The sequence below is a fragment of the Canis lupus genome, chromosome 19 (assembly GCF_003254725.2).
Source record: "Canis lupus dingo isolate Sandy chromosome 19, ASM325472v2, whole genome shotgun sequence".
Classification (NCBI taxonomy): domain Eukaryota; kingdom Metazoa; phylum Chordata; class Mammalia; order Carnivora; family Canidae; genus Canis; species Canis lupus.
Genome location: NC_064261.1, coordinates 14,885,922 through 14,906,899, shown reverse-complemented (window position 1 = coordinate 14,906,899; position 20,978 = coordinate 14,885,922). Strand labels below are relative to the sequence as shown.

Below are 20,978 nucleotides of genomic sequence, written 5' to 3'. Positions count from 1 at the left end.
TTCTCATTTATGAGATCATGAATGTTTTTATATCCTAATACAAGCTTTTACAAAAATATTCCTTTTTTTTTTTTTTTGGTCTGTGGTTAAAATTCACCTGATTTTTACTCTCAAAGATCTGAAAGGATATGAAGTGTCTGAAATGATACTCAAAGAACATAAACTTTACATTTCATAATGTCAGAGTACTAAAATATGCCCACAGTTGAATAAAACTTGGGGAATATGAAGACAAGTGGCTTGTTAAATTCCCTTAACTTGATGTATTGTTACTGTCCTTTGAGATTGCTTTACCTGAAACTACTTTATGCCCTATTTTCATCTACATACCTGTGTATGTGTGTTGTTTAACTCAGATTAATTAAGATTATAATATTGAGATTATAATATTGAGTTCAATCACAAAGCTCACTCATCCCTCCCCTATTGTCAGCTTCACCACTATTTCAACAAACCTTTAGATTCAAGGATGGATCAATTCGAGAAGTTGATTCAATCGAAAAGCTAAGCAGATTTATTTGATAAAAGTGGGTATTTCTATGTGAATAATCAGAATGCTGGCTCCTTATAAGGAAGGTATATTTTAAAATGCAAAAGCAAAGCATGAGGGGGAGAAAAAAACTCATAAATCTAGCAATGCTTTTCACGTATTTTAGAAGGTGTATATCTTCAGACACAGATAGTTCTGTGTTTTTTATCAGTTTAGGAAATATGTTGATTCTGTAGCTCCCTTATCTGTGAAATGGGATTGATAATACCTATGAAAGTTTTTCCAAAGTGTTGCCTTCCATAAACCCATCTGCATCAGAGCCATCTGAGACTTAGATAAAATTCATATCCGTGGGCCCTACTGGTGAACATAGGATCTGTGTTATTAACCGGCATCCCAGGTGATTTTTAGCTCCCTAAATTAGAAGGGTCGTGAACTTTGGGATTATTGTGTAGATTAACATTAACCACCAAAACATTTAAGGCTCTGGCAAACAGAGCTAATTCTGAATCTTGTTTTAATGAGGAAACCATGAATTCTAAATACAAGATTGCCAAGATTTGTGTTGTGAGGGGAAGGATTCTAGTTAGGACTGCCCCAGAGCCCCAGGGAGCAGCAGCCTGGTGTGGTGGGACTAGAAAGGGCCCAGGCTTTTATGTGCTGGCACATTATTGCTTGAGCCCTAGTGCTGTCATAAAGCCCAATCCTGAACGTGTGTGGGATAAGCTGACATGAACATAATCTTGTGGGCTGTGTGGTTAGGATGAGAGGACTTGCAGTAAGGAAGACAAAGGACAGCCCTGACATGCTACCTTCCCCTTTGAGGTCATTTTTCCTCCTCAGATACTTTACTACTGACACTTAAGCACTGCATTTATAATACTCTAAGATATCTGATCAATACGGTAGGGAATTTAAGCTGATTAATTCACAAAAAAGGGAAACAAAAGTAGCAAAACTGAAAAGGGAATCTGATCACTCTAACAACAAAGCAATATATAAATTCTGTATCTCTTTTCACTGACTTTACAATGCAGGACAAATCAACGGATGATAGAGCTCATTTCATTAATATATACATAATTAATTGACAATATTGCAATTGTGTATGGTATCAAGACATGCTTAAAATAATAACCAAAATAATGCAATAAACAAGGCATTCCATGGTAATGTTTCAGCTTTTTCAACAAGGTTTAGAATTAGAGTAAAAAGTAGTCTTTTGTCTTGTTCTAAATTAAGAAAAATTCTAGGTAGAAATGCATTTTTCTTAAGTATCTAATTAAGGATGAGAACAATGTGGTCCTAAATTTAAAATCAATGTCTGAAAGACTCTGTGGATTTTGTACATAATTTATTTTTTTATTGTTCTTTAGATGCAAAATATGAATGGTTTGTGAAAATCAATTAAAATGTATTATGCAGGAGAAATACAGGAGAAATGTTCATAAGGTGTAAGAATGATTAAAGGAAATATTTGTTGGGAGGGACTGATGTGAAAAGTCTTATCTTTTATTATTCTCTAGGTAATACACACCTAGGGATTTATAAATGAAAATTGGATTACATGTGGGAGGTTAGAAAGCACAGATTTAACTCTCTATTTCTGTCTCACTATAGATTACAATAGGTAGAACAAGTTCATGGAAAACCTGAGTTACATTTGAAAAAAAACAAAAACAAAAAAACTCATGTATGTTTTGAAGTAAATATAATAAGAGGCCTAGTAGTATGAACTTGGTTGGGTATTCAGCTTCAGTTTAAGGATTTGTTGAATCCAACTTCTGAACTTACATACCGTAGGGGGATGGGGTCTGTGTGTTACTTGTTGATATACACACCACTTACATTTACACTCTATAGAACAGGCTGAGATATATGATCCCTTTAAGCAAATCAGTTACATTTAATAGTTCAAAAAAACAACTGGCAGGTAATCTTTACCTCTGGAATAAAGCTCCGCAAGTGAAAAGTGAGTATGTCATTTCTCTTATTGGACTATGAGATTTAAATTTGGAAGGAAAATGGAGAAATGAGTTAAATAAGCCCCCCTTTAATAAATAAATAAAGTATTAAAAGATAAGCCCCCCTTTGTTAAATAAATAGAATTAGATTAGATTTAAAAATAAGGTTAACCATTAAATAATATTAAAAATTAAATCTAGAAAAATTTCCAGGAACTCTCATAGCTATAAACTATGCTTCACCAAGGAGAAAAAATTAAAACAGGGAAATGTAATATATAGCATATAATTTATTTTTTCAGCATCACAAAGCTAGAAAAAAATCTGACAAAAAGCTCACATACTAAGAGCTCACATATTCTTAGACTATGACTATTTTAAATCTTAAGTTCTCTATGAAATATTTGTTTCTAGGACCTTATAGCTACTTGGTTTATGTATGGCAGGAACTGAAGGCTGATATTTATATTAGTTCAATCTGGGAAATACTTTTGATAGGCCTACTTATGACTGGTGAGGATTTAGTTTTGCCTACACTTAGGTTTCATGTTAAGTCTGGCAACTTCTTCTTCATGTCACAATTTTTTTCATATTCAACACAATAGTCTTACAAAGTCATCAGAGGGGCAATATTAACACACACACACAGACCCATAAAACAAAAGAAAACAAACAAAAACTTAGCAATCTGTGATGCTGTTTCGTTGTACCTTCTCCAAAGATATTGGCAGTGGTCTTTGGTACCTGTAGTCCTGAGGACTATATGAGACTGTGCTCCAGAAACACTACATGTTAAATTCTGAGACATTCTGCGAAGTACACTGCAGGAAAATTGATGAATTTTTTAAAGATTTATTTTATTTATTTGAGAGAGAGAGACAGAGAGAGTAAAAGGGGGAGGGGCAGAGGACAAGGGAGAGAGAAACATAAGCAAACTCTTTGCCGGGTGTGGAGTCTGAGAGCCCCAATCTTACAACTTGAGATCAGACCTGAGCCAAAACCAAGAGTCAGATGCTCAACTAACTGCCACCCAGGTGTCCCAAAATGTTATTTCGTATTACGTCATCTTCTTAATCATACACATAAACACAGAAAATCCTTAACTTGTCTTGCTTAATGAGGAGTATAAATTCTTCTTAAACTTTGTAACGCTGTAGAGTTGATAACAGGAGAGCCACTGTCACAAGACAGGATCATATTGCTACAGATGTCAACATGACATAAAAGATTCTTAGTTAATAATGAGACTTTAAAAAATTTCCTTTCCCATGTCATTTTAGAGTTCAATGAACTGAGGCAAAGAGAAATGAAATATTGATAAGCATGTAGCATGCTAGTAGCAAAGCTAGTTCTTAATGCAGGCTAATGTCATTTTGCTTTCTTTTTAGTTTTGAGAAAAGGAAGAAAATAATTATGAGAATTAAGCTATAAATAGGTAAGTGAAATAACAATTCTAAAATCTCAATTCACTGAACTTTGAAAATATTTTTGGCAGACTTGAGTCCCAGGGCAGTATCACAAATGAAATCAATTCGAGTGACTTGATTTTATTTAGCCAAGACGGGAAGACATGTGACACACATAATAAGAACCAAAAATTCAACATTTGCCAAACATTTTCTGAGGCAACTGGTGTGGGAAATATTGGGAATTGGTACATGAAAAAGACACATCTCTGGTCTAGGGAGTGGTGTAGTCTCTTGTGGTAGTATAATATACTTCAATTATTAAAGGAGGAACACCCTCAAGAAATATGGTCAATTAATATTTGATAATTATTTTTATTAGCTACATAGATTCTTCAATTTAGTACTCTGTGTATTTTGTACAATGAAATCAACTTTTATTATTATAAAATTTGGGTGAGTTCATTACTAAGTACAACAGATTAAAAGTGCTAGTTGGGAACCCTGGGTGGTGCAGCGGTTTGACACCTGCCTTTGGCTCAGGGAGCGACCTGGAGACCCGGGATCGAATCCCACATCGGGCTCCCGGTGCATGGAGCCTGCTTCTCCCTCTGCCTGTGTCTCTGCCTCTCTCTCTCTCTCTCTGTGACTATCATAAATAAATAAAAATTAAAATAAATAAATATATAAATAAATAAAAATAAAAGTGCTAATGTCTCAACCAACTTCTTTAAAGGTTGTAACATCTAAATCTATTTGGATCCTCTCCCCAGTGTTAAAGTATTATTTTCAAAGAGATAAAATCATGACTCTCAAGCAATTATAAAGAAGAATACCCGTTAAAGATTTTTACTTTAACTCATTAATTAACCGGTGAACTAGTAATATGTTAACACCAGTACAAAGAACATTTGAGAGGCAAATATAATCAATCGAAAGGATTGTTGGGGTAAGACTGCTGGGTTAAATACAAAAGTGGTTAATGTCCAACACAGTAATAAGCCATAACCTTTCAGTTTATCTTTCCTGTAGGACAGATATGATTTGCATACCTATCAGAAAAATAATATGCAAATTGGCCTCTGTCCCTAAAAAGGTATAAAATAGTCTAGTCAATGGAAAATTAATAAAACTGCAAGCCCAGAGAACAGTATTCTCTTTTACTTATTTTGAAGCTTTGGAAATCCTTTCTCACACCAGCATGCTTTATATGGCAAGGCACTATGCTTCTGCTCAAGAACTCCAAATAATTTATCTTTTCTACCTTACATATCACTCAATTGCAGAATCTATTTGACTTGAGTTAGTCTTATTGAATATTTTTAAGTAAACCTATTTGCCAACTGCCCAACTTTTATAATAGAGAAATTAAAAGAAAATTTCTGAGTAGAGGACTTTGCTTATTTGAAGAAAAAAAAACTTTCTAAACTTTCTACTGCCTAGAATAGGTTCATTTTAAAGTTTAAATGTCTGTATGAGGTTCAGAAAATTTAAGGTACCTCCATATTTTAGCAGGTATATGGAATTTTAAATGTAGCAGTTGGAGTTTAAATACACTGGGGAGGAGACAGGTAGGGGATCTCTTGATAAAGACAGGATTTCAGCTGATGGAATTTAATCCATCTGTTAAGGCCCTGAAAAGCAACACTTTGGGAAATTTCTTTGCTTTAGGGCTTTGCCTCAGAAGATCTAATAATTTATTTATTCTTATAAAACAAGGATAGAGAAGTTTATAGTTGCTGTTATTACATCAATTTCCATTCTCTCCTATACATTGCTACTTAAATGTCAATGAGAGAAAAGAAGTTATGGGGCATCTGGGTAGTGAAGTCGATTAAGTAACCCACTCTTGATTTCAGCTCAGATCGTGTTCTCAGGATCATAGGATCCAGCCCTGATTGGGCTCTGCACACCGAGCAGAGAGTCTACTTAAGATTCTCTCTCTCCCTGTCCCTCTGCCACCTGCCCCCGTGCTGTCTCTCTCTCCCTCTAAATAAATAAATAATAAATAAATAAATAAATAAATAAGTAAATAATAAATAAATAAATAAATAAATAAATAAATAATTTTCTAGACTGATTGAGAGAGAGACAGAGAAAAGTTCTGCCAACCTAGCTGGGAGGAATGGAAAAAAAAATGAGTTCCAAATTTGAACTATAGATGAGAAGGAAATCCTAAGTTTGTGAGGTAAAAGAACTTCACATTGCATAACAGAAATTAAAACTCATCATTAAGATATTGCTACAATTATATGTGATAGCAAACTGTAAATATATATTTATATGTTAATATATGTCATATAATATATGATTTGAAAAGAATATATAATTTCTTAAAGTGACAAGCTACCTAGGCACGCCAGGGTGGCTCAGTGGTTGTCTGTCTTCAGTTCAGGTTGTGATCCTGAAGTCCTGGGATTGAATCCCACATTGAGTTATTCACAGGGAGCCTGCTTCTCCCTCTGCCTATGCCTCTGCCTCTCTATCTGTCTCTCATGAATAAATAAATAAAATCTAAAAAAAAAAAAAATCACAAGATATGCAGTAAGAACCTTAGCTATGTACAAGTTTGTCCTTGATTGCGTTGTTCTTCTTTTATCAATATCAATGTTGAAGTGGATAGTCCTAATGAGAAATATTACCTGACACTGCAATGAGAATATCTTCACGGGGAATTTTATCACAATATTTTCTTTGTACAGAGTTTGTTGACTTCTGATATTTTTTAAAAGTTAACTAAATTTACAGTTCTAATATGGCTGAATTTTAGCAAAGAATAATGAGGCCTAGTTGTTGAGCCTAAGCTTAAGATAACATTAACCTCATTAGCTATGGAATAAGTTTCATGAATAATATTTATTTACCTCGAATTTTTACTCTAAGAATTCTCATTATTTCGTATTAGAATAAACCACTTAGTTTTTCCAGAAACATAACCCCTATGTATTACATTGTTTCTGTCCAGAATTAGGCTTTGAATAGTGCTGATTTGGATAAAGTATATATTATGGTATGTACAGTTAGAATTTTTTAAATGACTATTATGTTAAGATACTGAGTTTATTTTTTTTTAAAGATTTTATTTATCTATTCATGAGAATACACAGAGAGGAGAGAGAGAGGCAGAGACACAGGCAGAGGGAGAAGCAGGCTCCATGCAGGGAGCCCGACGTGGGACTCGATTCCGGGTCCCCAAGATCATGCCCTGAGCTGCAGGCGGCGCTAAACCGCTGAGCCACTGGGGCTGCCCAGATACTGAGTTTCTGAAGAATGAAGAAAATCTCAAATTTAAAATTCAGAAAATCATGAAATCATGAAAATATATAAGCTAAAATGATTTAAAAATTATGAGATTTGATTTTCTTTAATTGCATGTTCACAAATAATTCAGATTCTTTTGGATCATGGTCAATATTTCTCTTTCACCCAAAACGTCATTTCATCACATAGTAGATTTTCAACTTTACCATAAATCCATTTTTTGTAAAATTTAATTATAGTGTATGTAAATAAAATAATTTCAAATTGCTAACCATAACAGGATTATTCTTATCTTCCTATCTAAACTAATACATTTCTTCAATAATGCCAGGACTGTGTTTTGCTGACCACTGTCTGTCTAGGATATAGAAAGAAAGCCTGTTCCATATGGTAGGTCCTTTTTGTTAACTGAATGAATTAATGAATGTTTTAATTTGGCAATATTCAATCTGTGCTACTTTAGAATCATTTTAAAACATACAGAATGCTTTTTTGTAATATTGTATGGGTTGTTTCAAAGAATATTTTAAAAAACTGGCTAATGAATTGGCTTGAAAGTTATTCCTATTTTGTATAAATTGTGGCAAATATAACTAAGGTCAACTATCACCCTAAGAAAATGTCTACTATGTACAATACAACTCATCAATTTCCATACAATTCTTGATCTATAGCTTAAAAAAATCAATATAACATTACAAATCACTCACTTCTGATACATAGTCCCTTAAGCTTGGTATTTTTACATGATTTTGCTCATAAATTTATCTTACCATCTGTCTGGGCAAATTCAACAGCTTCTCTTATTTTGGCAACTCTGAATGAACGCATTTCTACAGGAAGCCTTGACATATTTATTTTATGCTCTTTCATGAGGGTTACAAAATATGTGCTGCATGATCTAGAAAAAAAATGTGCTAGGAACTAAAACCTTGACTGTAAAAAGCTATATATTTTTTTCCTTTAAAATCCCTTGAAAATCTCTTATTTGATTTTCTTAGTACTCTTTCTGATAATATGGAAAGCAAGATAATTCAGCTGTGAAAACAAGCGAAATTTCTTCTAATATAGAACAGCTGAGTGCTTCACTGTCCTTACAAAAGAATCCACTCCTGTAGCCACAGGTATTTTTTTTTAATCAAGTTTATTATGGGCACAGTGCGGCTGAGTAAAGGTTCTCCTTTCTTATTGTAGAAAACTTAGAAGAATGAAAAGGCAGAGAGAGCCTAAATTGTTTTAGTTTGTGTTACATTGGCCTTGAAAAGAAATAGAAGAGGATAATTTAGCCAAAAACAACAAACATCCAGTTACCACGAATTTCAAACTTTCAGGTTTAGAGTGAAAGAGACCCATTAATTCAGGGATGTCAAGGCTGCTGGTGAAATTGAATACAAAAAAATACTGTCCTGTGAGTTGCTATAGCTAAGTTCCCTACTTTAGTAGATAGCGTTTGGGGGAATATCTATGCCTGTTATTCAAGTCCTCCATAAAACAATGGACAAGAGTGGAGGGAATAGAATCATGTTGTCTAAAGTACACATCCACTCATTCAGAATCCCACCTCTGACTGCTGAGAGAAAAATACAAGTAACAGTTTCCTGAGAATTGTTAAGCCAACATACTATTAAATATACCACCTAACATTGTTCTTTTCCTCTCCTTTTTCACTCTTGCAGCTACCACATGTGATGGAAGGAATCCAAGTTAAACACTCTCACCAGAGCATGCTCCAAGACAGATGACTGGGCCTCAGGCTTGGCCAATACAATGCACTTCTATTCTCTATTTATTTTTGTAGTTCAAAGACCTGGCAGTAACCAAGTTGATGCCTGCCACAAGGACCAGTGCACTCCTGATTACTGCCCAGTGACTTTTATAACTATACGCCAGCTACTCAGATAGACCACGTATAAAGAGTAGGGGGATTTTTTGGAAGGAAAAGAAACCCCAGCTTCCACTTAAGCTTTGAAATTTCAGATGATGTACTGCCAACTTACAGACCTTGCTTTAATCAGAGCAGCCACATGAAAAGGCTGTTTCTATTTACCCTAGGTCATTTAGGAAACCAGTGATAAGTAGGCCGTGCAAAATTTCAACTTCTCTTAAAGTTGGCGTGTTCTCCTCAACTAGAGTTGAGTCTTGATTTCATTTTCTGAGTAGAAATATTTACAACCCTGTCAAACATGAGTTTTAGCCTTCCTTCTGTCTATGGGCTTTTTAAAGAATGGGCTTTTTAAAAAATGCTTTTTAAAGAATGCTTAGGGTTAATGTGAAGTTTTCTAACAGTGGGCCCATGTAGATTTAAATAATGACTAAACTGCTTCACTGGTCTGGTTCAAGTTTCATCAGAGACTGACTTTAGCTAGAAAAAAAATAACATTCTATTTTAGTTTTGAATTGTATATTTATGTAATAAAAAAGTAATCCTGCAGAACCTAAATTAACAACCATAATATTCAGGAATTCAACGTTATAAAGGAAAAAGGCTTAGGATACCAATTTATTCTTTGGTATACAATGATTCCTTTGGTTGTTTATAATATTTTGATTATCTTTATCATTAGTATAGTCCTTGATATTGTGATATCCTGGATATTTTGTTATCAAAATATAAACAGAAGTTCACTTTCTCGATTATTTAGTCAATATTGTACTACTTAACACTGTAAGCTTCCCGTACTTTACAGTTGTAACAATTTTATAACAGTAAAATTTCATTTACATGCTTATCTCTCTTCATCTTTTGTGCCACTGTGTCATATTAAATAGATTTTTAACCCTATCTAACAGTGTTGCCTTTTTGTTTTAAACCGTTGTCTATGGAAATCAGGGGAAAAAAACCTCTCCCACCTTTTCTTTTCCCATTTCTAGAAAGTATCTTCATTCTTAATTTTAGAACCATGTTTTCATCTGATATCATTTTCGATCAACCAAAGAGCCTTCTTTAGCATTTCTTACTGTACACATCTACTTGCCATGAATATTTTTTATTATTTATCTGAAAATGTTTTTTTTTTAAGATTTTATTTATTTATTCATGAGAGAGAGAGAGAGAGAGAGAGAGAGAGAGGGGCAGAGACAAAGGCAGAGGGAGAAGCAGGCTCCATGCAGGGAGCCTGATGTGGGACTTCATCCCTGGACCCCAGGATCATGCCCTGGGCCGAAGGCAGGTGCTAAACTGCTGAGCCACCCAGGGTTCCCCCAGAAAATGTTTTTATTTCATCCTTGTTTTTCTGAAGGATAATTGGAAATAGAATTCTGAATAGACTGCTTTTTCAGCACTTTAAAGCAGTCTTTCTTGTTCTAACCTACATATTTTTTAAGATTTTATTTAATTATTTGAGGGGGTAGGGAGAGAGAGAGAGTATGAGTGGGGTGGAGGGCAGGGGGAGAGCGAAGCAGACTCCCCACTGAGCAGAAAGCCTGGTGTGGGACTGACTAAGCCAAAGACAGACACTTAACCAACTGAGCCACCTAGCTACCCCAACTTCCATATTTTATGATGAAAAATCAGCCATATCTATATCATTATTTCTATGGATGGAATGTCTTTTTTACAGAACTAACTTCTTGATTTTCTTTTTACTCTGATCTTCAGCTAGCTGTGGGCTTTTTGGACCTGTGAGGGGATAGTTGATATTATCAAACTGGGAAAAAATCTGACCGTTATAGCCTCAAATGTTTTCCAACTGTATTCTCACAGCCTCCTCCTTCTCAGACCAATTACATATATTAGCTTGCCAGATATTGCCCATCAATTCTCCAGATTGTGATATTTTTTCTTTCTTTTTTATTGAAGTAGAGTTGACACATAAATGTAACATTGGCTTCAGGTATACAACAGAGTGATTCAACAAGTCTGTACACTATGCTGTGCTCAAAACAAATGTAGTTGCATTTGTCACTATACATGCTCTTCTGACTGACTATATTTCCTATGCTGTAACTTTGATCCGCATGACTTATTCATTCCCTAACTGGAAGCCTGAGCCTCCAACTCCCTTTTATCCATTTTGCCCAAGCCACATCCCCTTCCCTCTGGCAAACACCAATTTGTTCTCTGTGTTGAAGAGTCAATTTTTTGTTTGTCTGTTCATTTGGTTTGTTTTTAGATTCCACATTTAAGTGAAATCGTATGGTATCTATCTTTTTCTAACTAATTTCACTTATCATAATACCCTTTAGGTCCATCCATGTTGCCACAAATGACATAATTTCATTCTTTTTTTGGCTGAATAATAATCCTATATATATCCTACATATATATATATATATATATATATATATATATATATGAATATAGGATATGATATGTGGGGAGATATATAGATATAGATATATCCATTGATGTGCTCGCTTTGGCAGCACATATACTAAGATATATCCATTGATGAATGGATAAAGTATGGGACGATATATATATATATATATTATATATTATATTATATTTATTTATTTATTTTATAAATACTTTCATTATCCATTCATCAATGGACAATGGATGGATACTTGGGTGGTTTCCATATCCTGGCTATTGCAAATAATGCTGCAATAAACATGGGGGAGCATATATCTTTTCAAATTAGTGTTTTTATTTTCTTTGGGTAAATGCCAACCTAGTAGAATTATCAGATTATATGGTATTCCTATTTTTAATTTTTTGAGGAATCTCCATACTGTTTTCCACAGAGATTGTACCAATCTGCATTTCCACAAATAGTGCAAGAGCTTTCCTTTTTCTCCACATTCTGACAAGTGTAAGGTGGTATCTCATTGTGGTTTTAATTTGCATTTCCCTGATGATAATGATGTTGAGCATCTTTTGATGTATCTGTTGGCCATCTGTATGTCTTCTTTAAAGAAATGTCTATTAAGGACCTCTGCCCATTTTTAATTAGATTATTTGTTGTTTTGGTATTAAGTTATATAAGTGCTTTATATATTTTGGATATTACCCCGTTTTCAGATATACAACTTGCAAAGATCTTCTCCCATTTGTTAGGCTGCCTTTTTATTTTGTCGATGGTTTCCTTTACTGTGCAAAAGCTTTTATTTTTTAATGTCTTTTTTAAAGATTTTATTTATTTATTCATGATAGAAATGGAGAGAGAGAGAGAGAGAGAGAGGCAGAGACACAGGCAGAGGGAGAAGCAGGCTCCATCCCAGGAGCCCTATGCGGGACTTGATCCCAGGACCCCAGATCACACCCTGGGCCAAAGGCAGGTGCTAAACCGCTGAGCCACCCAGGGTTCCCTGTGCAAAAGCTTTTTATTTTGGTGTGGTCCCAATAGTTTATTTTTGCTTTGGTTTTCTTTGCCTGAGGAGACATATCTAGAAAAGTGTTTCTATGCCTGATGTCAAAGAAATTACTGTCTATGTTTTCTTCTAGGAGCTTTTATAGATTTGGGTCTCACATTTTTCTTCAATCTTCTTTTTTCTTAATATTGGTTAATTTTTATTTTTATTTAGTTTCATTGACTCTTTTTTTTCTTGTCACCCTCAAGCCTGTCAAATAATTTTTCATTTTAGATATTGCATTTTTCTGTTTTAGAATTTCCTAGGAGTGCTGCTTCTATTTTTTCCCCACAGTTTTTATTCTCTACCAAGATCTCTATACATTTAGAAATACCATATTTTCTTTTAAGTCCATGAATAAGTTTATAATAGCCTTCAAGACTGTTGGTCTGCTAAAAATCCAAAATCTGAGTGGTCATGGGATTAGTTTCTATTCGTTGCTTTTTTCCTTGATGATGGGCCATATTATACTTTTAAAAGATGCCTAGTAAACTTTGATTTAATATTAAATATTGCATATGTCATATTATAAATGTTTCTTATTCTGTTATATTCCTTTGAAGAATATCACTTTGAATTCTAGTGTGTAGTACAATTACTGACAAAGCACCTTGAATTTGAAAGGCTCTGTTTATACTTTGTTAGGGTTCCTCTGTGGGAAGCCATGGTTTTCCAAACTTCCTTAATTTGGTGGGACTTTACCTCCACACTCAGGAGTCTCCTAAAGATATTGCTGAGGCTTTATAAGTATATATTGAGAGTGGGTTTTACTCTGGGGCATAATATTTCAAAGCTATGGCATTTCTGGAGTCTTAACTAAATGCTTATGGTATTAAGTGGTTTCTCTTCTCTATCTGGACTAGAACTCCAAAGAACTCCAATGTGGCCCTACCTTTAGGATCTTGAGTTGGTTCCTAAACCTACAGCCAATGCTCTCTGGTAAGCCTTGCACAGTCTGTACAACCTAGCCCTCAGCCCAGAACTTGCACTGAACCTTCAACCAGTCATCTGTCTCCCAAACCAAACAGTTCTGTGTTGTTTCACCTCCCTGGACTGCATTCAAGAAATCGTATCCAAGCAGAGACATAGAGCTAAAATATTCATGTAAAACTATTTTACTACATAAGGTACAGAATGAAATCATATTCCCTTTAATACTAAATGAGGTGCCTTCTCACATACTATTTACATAATATGGATGCCTTTCTTCCCTACCTGGCAATTTTACCTCCTGAGAAAACTCCCGAGAATGCTGGAAGTTCCTGAGCCCAAAGGGTCAAACCTTTCTACTTTCACCTGTAGGAAATAAGAAAGGAATGCTTTCTACAGCTGTCAAGAATCTCCTACTGCCCTTTCCGTTGGGTCTGTGTGATGTTGTTGGCCATACAAAATCAGATGGTATGTTTGTTTGCTGAGGTTCATTTAAGCAGAATTATCTCCGAACAAAGTAGTTTGAAGGGAAGATGAGAAATTCACATCCTCACTTTGGAGATGGGTCAAACTACTACTGCTTCTAGCCCTGCTGCTGACCCCACCAACGCAATAGGGCAGGAAAGTATTCAGCAATGCAGTTCATCCTAGCCTGCTTCCCTGAGACCAGAAGTAGTTCACCCTCATCAAGTTGAATTTCCCTTTATCTAGATATCTTAGACTAGATCTAAGGCCTGAGGAGTTCTTTTTCACCTCTATCTTCACATATTCTCTCCTTTATTGATATAATAGCATTGTTCCCAGAGTTCTAAATAAGTCACTAAATAGAATAGTCTTATTTTAGTTCACTCCTTAATTTTAGCTTCTCAATTTCCTCCCTAGAGACAACTATAGTTCAGATATTTGGATAATTATCTGCTGTTATCTAATAACCTGACTCTGTGATGTTCACTTTCTTTGATGGAACTGATGCATTCAAGCTACACTCAAATTCAACTTGATGCTAATCACACATTTGAGATGTTACTCTGTCTAACTGTCCTCACTATACTATCTCCCTCCTGAGCACTTCTTACTCTGTAGTAGGGATTGTGATTCCTTTCCCAAGTTCCTCCTTTAGGACTAAAAAGGTACTCAGTTCCTGATGTACTGGGAATATTGCCTCATTATGGTTTAACTGAGTGTATATTAAGAAAAACAGCAGTATTATAGTTAACTGGTGTCTGCATTTTTGTTGTCTGTTACCTGAACGTGAGGTTATTTAGAAAGTCAACCGATGGGGACACCTGGGTGGCTCAGCAGTTGAGCAACTGCCTTTGGCTCAGGGCATGACCCCAGAGTCCCGAGATCGAGTCCTACATCAGGTTCCCTGCATGGAGCCTGCTTCTCCCTCTGCCTGTGTCTCTGCCTCTCTCTCTCTCCTCTCTCTCTCTCTCTCTCTCTCTGTGTCTCTCATGAATAAAGAAATAAAATCTTCAAAAAAGAAAAGTAATTGATGTAGAAAAGAAGAAATTATCAATAAAGTAGAAATTATTGGTGCTTTGATAAAGCGTGCAACTAAACAAATAACAAGCCCTGAGATTTTTAGAACTATCTATAGTCTAGACATACTGCTTTCAAGATCAAGGTAGAGGTAAGAGTCCGATAGGCAGCCAGAATCCCTTCTGTTATCTTGATTACGCTTTGTATAACTCTAAGAGATGAAAAGCGCGTTACAATCTCTCTGAATAGTGGCCCTCAGAATCATGAAGTGCACAAGCTTCACAAATATATGTGTAGCCCTCCTAACAACAGTTATAAATTTTTCTTTAAAACTACATTATATGTTCCTTCAACATGATTTCTCCAATGGATAACCACCCATAATAACATTAGGTGATATCAATAAATAAGAACAGGAATGTAACTTCAGACTATAATTCCACCATAACTCACAGTTGTAAGAGTACTGTAGTGAAAGCTTTCTAGCAAGTCTATGATAGACTGATTTTTGAACTTGAAATGAATTTTCCCTTAGAAATTATACTATAATAGTGACCAGGTTTCTTATTCACCAAGGCCTATTAAATCTATAATCTATCCTAAGAAAAATAATACTCAATAAACTAGTTTTTATTTCATTATCATGCTTGGTTCATGGTTAGTATATAAGAAATATATGTTGAATGGCTAAGTACATTAATAATGACATAAGTATGTGATTCTGCATGCCTAAGATTCTGATTCAAGTTATAGCCACCATTAGACACTAGTGTCCTTTACACATCCTTTCTTCTCCAGCTCCAATTCCAGCAGCTGGGTCAGTATTCCACCCCATTCTAGAAATCAGTTCAGGGGAACATGAGGTATAAGGATTTCTAAATACTCTGTTCCTAGAGGGAGCTGCAGATACTAACATGCAACAAGCAATCTTATGAATGATGGTGTCTTCGGACACCTGGGTGGCTCAGCGGTTGAGCACCTGCCTTTGGATCAGTGCAAGATACTGGATTTTTGGGATTGAGTCCCACGTCGGGCTCCCTGCATGGAGCCTGCTTCTCCTTCTGCCTATGTCTCTGCCTCTCCCTCTCTCTGCGTCTCAAATAAATAAATAAATAAACAAATAAATAAATACATAAATATTAAAATATTTAAAAAATGATAGTGTCTTGGGAAAAAGCAGTAGGCTGGGTAGATCACTGGAAGAGCAGCAGGACTTGGTTATACACAGTGATAGCCGGTGTGGAGTTTACTCTGGGGGTGTTTGTGGGAGGGCAATTTCTCTAGCAGCAGCATTTCCAATTCACCGTCACTGAGATGCCAAAACATGGATCCTTTCCTGGGGCAATGGGGAAAATGGTCATTTTATTGACCACGGTTATGCATACTCTTTAAGTGGCTTAAAATTGCCATCTTCAGAAGGCATGACATTTTCAAACTGGATCCAGATGAATATTCAAATGAAACAAGTCTTTGGGGACAGATACAACTGCAGGTGAAAATCGGATCTGGCAGGCAGAACACAATATTAAACACAAATGACAACAGAACATGGCATCAGAGAAATACCAGTAAGGGATTTCCACAGCATTGACTGGAAGTCCAAGACTAGGTGACACTCCAACTACATAGACAAGCAGAAAGGGAGACATGAAACAGGCAGGACTCTTCCATGAGGAACTGCTGAGTAGCCTGAGTCAGCCACAGGGGCCGACAGACTCTGTTCCTTGAGTTACAAAAATGTCTAAAGTCAGAGAGAGAGAAACGGAGAATGCCTGTCACTGACTGGGGTAGATTCAAGGACTAGGTTTTAGAATTATGACTGAAGTCCCTGAAGCATGAAACTAGAGTCAGACAGACTTTGTTTTAGAGAGTTTGATAGAGTTTTTTTGTTTACTTAATAATACAAAAATTAAAGTGGGTCCCTGAAACTAAGAAGACAAGTTGGAAAAAGAAAAAAAAAAAAAAACAGAAATTCCAGTAATCTAGACCTAACTGTGTCAGCCGGTCTGGAAAACAGGTCTTAACATTTTCATTTTCTTCTTATTTCAGCCCAGTTTCTTCTTTTATATCAATATATCCTCCTCTTTCAAACTGCTCTTAAATTTAATTCATCTATAGGCTGAATTTCTTATGCCCCATTGCAATGTAAAGCGAATGTTTTTAATTTCCGTATTTCTGCATCTTCTATAGTTCTCTCGTCATCTATACCCTTATATCTTGTCAGTTGCTCTATCTTTGATTTTTAGACTTTCACCCTACATTTCTTTTTATATTTGCTGTACACCTGATGTAGTGCTCTGTACCGCTAGGCTGAATGTTTTGGAATACAGTTTCATATTTGTAGTCTCTAAAGAGTCTTTAGTTTGATTCCAAGTGATACCCTGAATAAATCATGCAAATTATCAAGGTCCATTTGGAACTGGCAGTAAACACCACTTGTAAAAAAATCCAAAGTGACTACATACAGAATGCTTTAATAAAGTTTGGTGACCACACACTGGCATCGAATTCATCAGAGTAGAATTACTCATAAGGAGACCTAAATGATTTTCCAATTACATGTTTTCATAATTAAATTTTACATGATTAATAATCTGGAACTAGAAGAAATCCAAACTCAGAGAGAGACATGAACTATCCTGGACATTTTAAAAATTTAAGCAATGGCATCTTAGGATTTATATTTGCTTTGAACAGGAACTATAAAGAGAACTAAATGACTAACAATCTCAGTTTACCCCTAAGATTTCAGATGCTTGAACATTCCTCTCTTTGAGTTTTCAGGCATTAAATTAAGGATCAAAAGAGTTTTTAAATATATGTATGATATTGTAAAGAATGGTTAATAGCAAATGAAATAAACAAAGGTCGCTTATAAAAGAAAATAGATAAACTTAAGATTAAAAGTCTTCCTGATTACTTATGTTTAACAGTTTCCTAGCAAATTGACATAATTTACTATATTTTAGTCAGTTTTCAATAAAACAAATTAGAAGCTGTGTGCTACGTTTTTTTAAGTTATTATTTTTCGACAACATTTTTTAATTGATGCTTTGTACTTTGAATAAGGCAACAATAAACAGATTCAGTGTAATTTCAGAATAATCTAGGAGGCAAAGTTACATATGTGGAAGTTTCATTCTACTTTTTTAAACTTGCTGTATTCTGTATATTAGGATGGAAGTACTATGCCACCTACAAAGTATTATAACACAATTATAAACCAGAATCTGATCAAGCCTCTACATATAACTACCAATTTATAGAGAACTAAAGAAAGAGAATATAACCTAACAATACCAAAGGGGTGCAACTAGCAAACTTCATACTCCAAAAAATTATATAGGACAAATGTCCTGAACCCTCCTGTAAATAAACTTCTAAAACAACAACAAACAATAACAACAACAAAATCCTAGAAGTTTGAAAAAGAGGGGTTTGATATTATAAGAGAAATTTTATTTAATAAAATTTTAATATATAGATCTTATTTGTATCTCAATTGAAACAAATATATTGTAAAAGAAATTTTGAAACCATTACAGGATTTTAACTAGCTGGATATTTCATAATATTGAGAAGTATTCTTAGAAATTTATTTATGATAATAGACATATGATTATTTTTCAAGATGAGTATTTATTATTTATAGACTATACTGAATTATAAAAGGTAAAACAATATGAGTCTTGACCTTTTTTTCAAAATAAACCACAGGTAGTTGGAATTGGCAGTTACAGAGAAAGCAAGATTTGCCATCAGTTGATAAGAACAAATAGTACATGTTTTTTATTATTGTCTCTACATATTTATATATTTAAAATTTTCCATAATAAACCTTAAAAATAGCCTCAGATATTACATTTACTAAAAATGTATTGCTCAGTATAGAAATGAAGTTGACCTTAACAACACAATTTGAATGGCATGGGTCCATTTACATGCAGTTTTTTCAATAAATATATTGGAACTATTTTTAGAGATTTGTAAGAATTTGAAAAAAATCAAAAACTGCGTAGCCTAGAAATATCAAAAAATTAAGGAAAATGAATGTCATGAATCCATAAAATATATGTACATAATAATCTCTTTTATCACTTACTACCATAAATTATACACAAACCTAGTAAAAGGAGTTAAAATTTATCAAAACCTAAAAGGGCATCTGGCTAGTTCAATCAGAAGAGCATGCAACTCTTGGGATCCCTGGGTGGCGCAGCGGTTTGGCGCCTGCCTTTGGCCCAGGGCGCGATCCTGGAGACCCGGGATTGAATCCCACATCGGGCTCCCGGTGCATGGAGCCTGCTTCTCCCTCTGTCTGTGTCTCTGTGCCTTTCTCTCTCTGTGACTATCATAAATAAATAAAAATTTAAAAAAAAAAATTAAAAAAAAAAAAAGAAGAGCATGCAACTCTTGATCTCAGGGTCACGGGTTCAAGCCCCCACAATGGGTGAAGATAACTTAAAAATTAAAATCTTGAAAAAAAAGACTTATGCAAACACAGACCATATATGGCCCTTTGACAGTCAGTACTATAAACAAATATAAAGATGTAGTATTCAATAATAACAGCATAAAATTACCTGTAGTACACACTATATTACTTAGTAATTTTGTAGTCACCTTGTCTCTATTGCTGAGACAAAAGTTGGGAGAATCTGCCTTAATTAAAACACCATGGGACACTAACCCTCTCTGCATCAGCTGTTTGTCTCTCCAGTAAATTGTGGATTAAGAAAATCACTGAAGAGAAAGGATATCTGCCAGAAGAGGTTTTTAACAGACAAAATTGCCCTGTTCTGGAAAAAAATTCCGCAGAAGACATTCATTCGTAAGGAAGAGAAGCAAGCACAAGGATTTAGAGCAGGAAGTGACAGGCTAACTCTACTGTTTCATTCACAGGCAGTCGGGTTTATGATCAGGACTGCCTTTATCTATAAAGCTGTTAACCCTGAAAAGATAAACAACAACTGCCAGTCTTTTAGTAATACAATAAGAAGGCCTGGACAACAAGAACTGTCTTTCTGGATTGATTCCAAGGGTGTTTTGTCCCTGAAGTCAGAAGGTACCTGGCCAGTGAAAAACTGCCTTTTAAAGTTCTTTTGATATTGGCTAAAGCCCCTGGCCATCGAGAACACCATGAATTCAAAAACAAAGGCATTCAAGTGGTCGCCTTGCCCCCAAGCACAATGTATCTAGTTTAGTCTCTAGATCAGGGAGTCATAAGGATCTCTAAGGCTCGTTACACGTGGTACTCTATGGAAAGAATTGTCAACACTATGGAAGAGAACCCTGATAAGAGAGAACACCATGCAAGTCTGGAAGGATTACACCATTGAAGATGCCATCATTGTTGTGGAAAAATCTGTGAAAGCCATCAAGCCCGAAACAAATTCCTGCTGGAGAAAACTGTGTCCAGATGTTGTGCATGACTTCACAGGATTTATGACAGAGCCAATCAAAAAAAATCATGAAAGAGATCGTGGATATGGCAAAAAAAAAAAAAAAAAAGAAAAAAAGGTGAAGTGTGAAGAGTTTCAATATATGGATCTTGGAGAAAATCAAGAGCTCATAGACACCACATCAGAGGACTGAACAGTGACAGTGACTTGATAGAGATGAATGCTTCTAAACCAGTGCCAAACAATGAGGAAGAAGATGTAGAAGAAGCAGAGCCAGAAAATAAATTGACATTAGACAAACTGGCAGGAGGGTACCGATTGCTCAAGACCGCTTTTGAATTCTTTTATGACACAGATTCTTCTATGATATGGGTTCTGATAACTAAAGCAAATGGTGGAAGGATTGGTACTATATAGGCACACTTTTAGAGAAAGGAAAAATCAGAAAACTCAGAAATTATGACGTATTTCCATAGTTACACTGAATGTGCTGTCCTTTCTTGTTTCCCCTCCACCTCCACATCTTCTCCCATCTGCCACCTCTGAGACAGCAAGACCAACCCCTCCTCCTCCTCAGTCCACACAACTGAAGATGATGAGGATAAAAACCTCTATGATGATCCACTTCTACTTAATGAATAGTAAATAATCATCATGCCATACAGTTCATAAACTTATCTGTTGTGCATGTGTGTATCTTCAAGTGAAAATCTAATAACTACAGCAGTAACTGTGTTATCATTGCCTA

The 20,978-nt window shown here is 35.2% G+C and overlaps 2 long non-coding RNA genes across 2 annotated transcripts in view; one reads left to right on the top strand and one right to left on the bottom strand.

Moving 5' to 3' along the window:
* Window positions 1–20,978, bottom strand: part of LOC125753008 (uncharacterized) — a 68,886-nt gene that overhangs the window by 8,425 nt on the left and 39,483 nt on the right. The window lies entirely within an intron of this gene.
* LOC112642804 (uncharacterized) lies at window positions 1,227–9,739 on the top strand. Its single transcript, XR_003125465.3, has 5 exons — window positions 1,227–1,315; window positions 3,843–3,889; window positions 7,453–7,511; window positions 8,123–8,245; window positions 8,798–9,739. It is a non-coding gene; the product is annotated as an uncharacterized LOC112642804 (long non-coding RNA).